This window comes from Apis dorsata, unplaced genomic scaffold (genome assembly GCF_000469605.1).
Source record: "Apis dorsata unplaced genomic scaffold, Apis dorsata 1.3 scaffold_51378, whole genome shotgun sequence".
Taxonomy (NCBI): Eukaryota; Metazoa; Arthropoda; class Insecta; order Hymenoptera; family Apidae; genus Apis; species Apis dorsata.
The window spans coordinates 2848-6106 of NW_006267329.1; the positions used below are offsets into that span (position 1 = coordinate 2848).

General features: G+C 16.2%; 1 long non-coding RNA gene across 1 annotated transcript; it reads right to left on the reverse strand.

Annotated features, from left to right (window-relative positions):
- Nucleotides 1-239: 239 nt before the first annotated feature.
- LOC102682015 lies at nucleotides 240-2980 on the reverse strand. Its single transcript, XR_422951.2, has 2 exons — nucleotides 2790-2980; nucleotides 240-884 (listed from the first exon to the last, which is right to left on the reverse strand). It is a non-coding gene; the product is annotated as an uncharacterized LOC102682015 (long non-coding RNA).
- Between the last annotated feature and the right edge of the window lie 279 nt (nucleotides 2981-3259).

The following is a 3259-nucleotide window of genomic DNA, read 5'->3' on the forward strand; positions in this document are numbered from 1 at the left end:
AATAGAAAATATAATGAAAAATTAAAATTATTATAATTTACTAAATATTTTAATTCTGGAAAATTATATAATTCTAATAATTGAATCATAATATTATTTAATTACATATATAATCTTTATATGTAGATATACACCCTCTTATTTTTGCTTAAATATAATATAATCATTTGCACTATGTAATAATTCAAGTATGAAATAACAAGCAGAGAAAAGCCATTTTAAGGTACACTGCATTTTTCAAATTTCAAATCTTCGTGCTTGTCACTTTTTAAACTATGTAATAAAATATATTTTAATAAAATCATTTTTCTATTGCTATAGAAGTCACTTTATATAGTGTATTCAATATCTTAATATTATTAGTAACTCAATTTACATGATATACAACTTATTTTTCACTTTGCACGCTTATTAACAACATTCTTATTTACAATCGATTCCTTTATACAGAATTTTTTAAAATACTAATATACTTAGGTTTACAAAAGGTGACTTTGGGACTTTGATTATTAATGATACTTATTTATTAAATGAGTGACTGATGTAAATTATTTACAAATACTTTAACACAACAAATGATTTATAATCACATATAATCAACTATCTACTATAACACTTAACAATAAATAATTAGATACAATCATACATAAAAGTACTTTGAAATATTGATATTGTCTTCTAGAAGAATGTTTTTTTCATTTTTATGCTAGATCACACGCCAAATAAAACAGATATTTCTTCTACAAGAGTGCAATTTTTAATACAATTAAAGTTTTAATAGATTTTATCTTCATATGCTGATAATAAAATAGGAGGTAAGATGAACAGCTATGCACTCTTCATATATATATAAGCAATCAGAAGAACACACGTTTAGTTTACTCCTAAACAAAAAAAAAAAAGTAGATACGTTTATCATTTGATAAAAGAAACTAAATTCATCTAAATTTATAAGAACTTTTTTAAAAATTTTATAATTATTTTTATAATTTTATAATTTTTAAACTTTATTAAAAAAAAATTGCTTTAATGCTCTGTTTAATATTTGTTAATAACTTCAAATATATCTGTTCTACTTTCCTTAAAATTTATACTTTTTAACAATTGTGTCCAATGATTTCAGCTATATATATTCTTTAATTATTTCTAAATATTATTATAATGTTAAATAAAGTATATGTATATATGGTTTCTATACATATATGATTTCTATATATATAATGTTTATTCATTTATAAAAATAAGATAAAAAAAATTTTAAATAATATTTTAAAACAAAATTGAATATTTATAATATAAAATATTTATATAATATAATATAATGTAATTAATATTAATTATTATTAATTATTATTATATTATAATAAATATTATTACATTATTATTAATTAAATAATGTAATTTGCTTTCATAATAATAATAAAAGTGAAATATTATAAACATTTTTATATATTCTTTATTTTTAAATATACATATATGAATATATGAAATATATTTACTATATGTATATATAATTCATTATACAATATTTAAAAAATGCTGTCTGTAAATTATTGTATTATATTACAAATATTTATTATGCTATTTTTATTTAAGATTTTTACTTAAAAAATATGTTTAAAATAATAAGTTATGAACTGTGATATTATTAAAACATGAAAAAATAAAAAAAAGATGATTGTAATTGCATATTCATTTTAAAACTTATTGGTTGAAAGTATATTTAATACAATAAATTTAAAAATATTAATTTTTAAAATTGATAATATAAATAAGTGATATTAATATATCAATATTCATATAAATTTGAAAATAATCTAAAATTGTATTAATTTTATAGAAATATTTTTTAAAATGATTTTATTTTTTAAATTATTTGAAATTTTTAATTAAAAGTTATTATATTTGTTTTACAAATAATGGAGATATTTATACAAATATATTATATTGAGAAATTTTTAATTTATAAAACTTGTAGCAAAAAAAATTTTTTTATTTTGCTACAATTTATTTAAATTATTTTAATATTATGATATAAATAACAAAATGATATAATTATAAAAAAATAGAAACTATTAATGAACAATTTATTATATTAAATATATTCTTAAATATGTTTTACTATATTGTGAAATATTAAATGCTACATTTGACACAAATTAATATTTATTTTGTACTATCCAGTTTTTAAGATGATGTTTAAAAAGTTCATACATACAAGTATTATCTAAGTAATATAAAATGATGATTCAAAATCATATAATTCATTATCATTAAACATTATAAATGTGATGTTATTAAGAAAATTAATTAAAATTTTAAACGTCAAAAATTAACGTATATAGTTATATTTTCAAAAGTGATAAAAAGATAAATAAATTTTTTTCAAAAGTAATTTTTTACGTTTATCATAACAAAATTATTTTTTTCGTAGTTTTTATCTGTAATAAAGTTTCTACATAAATTTGTTACTGTGAATATAAATTATATACATTTATTTAATCCATTTTTATGATTCTAATTATTAAAAAAGAGAATTAACAATAGTTTGCAATATTTTTATAATATTTGATACAATTAATTTATTGAAGCCAAAAATATTGGCATATAGCAAATCTAGCAAACATAGCAAATAAAATATTAGTAGTGTATACATGAAATTGTGTACACATATTATGTTTCTAAAATTTAATTTAAAGATGCAAATTGTATATATGTTATAAAGTATAACTTTTATACTATAAAATATGTTTTGTATTTGTTACAGTCAAATTGACTTTATGATTTACCTTGCGACCTTGTCTTTTAGACGTCTTTCGTGAAACTTTTGACTCTCTGGAATCTTGTTTATTTAAACCCAGTCTAAAACGCACAGGCATCTTTGAATCAAGAGAACTTTCATCTGTAAACATATATGGAATTATATAGAATATTTGTAAAATTATTTGAATATTTATTCAATATTTTTTTTTACTTTTATTTATTAATTATCTATTATTTATTTTATTTATTAAATATTTATATAATATTATTTATTATCATTTAATATTATCATGATTTATTATTATGATATATTATTATTAAAAAAATATAGGAATATCTTTGTTTATGTATAAAATTATAATGTAATTTATAATTTTTACATCATTTTCTTAATGAAATTTAAGAAACTAATAAGTAATAAAATAAATAATAAGTAATAAAAATAAAAAACTAAAAACTAATAAAAAATTATTAATATTTATTATATTATTTATTT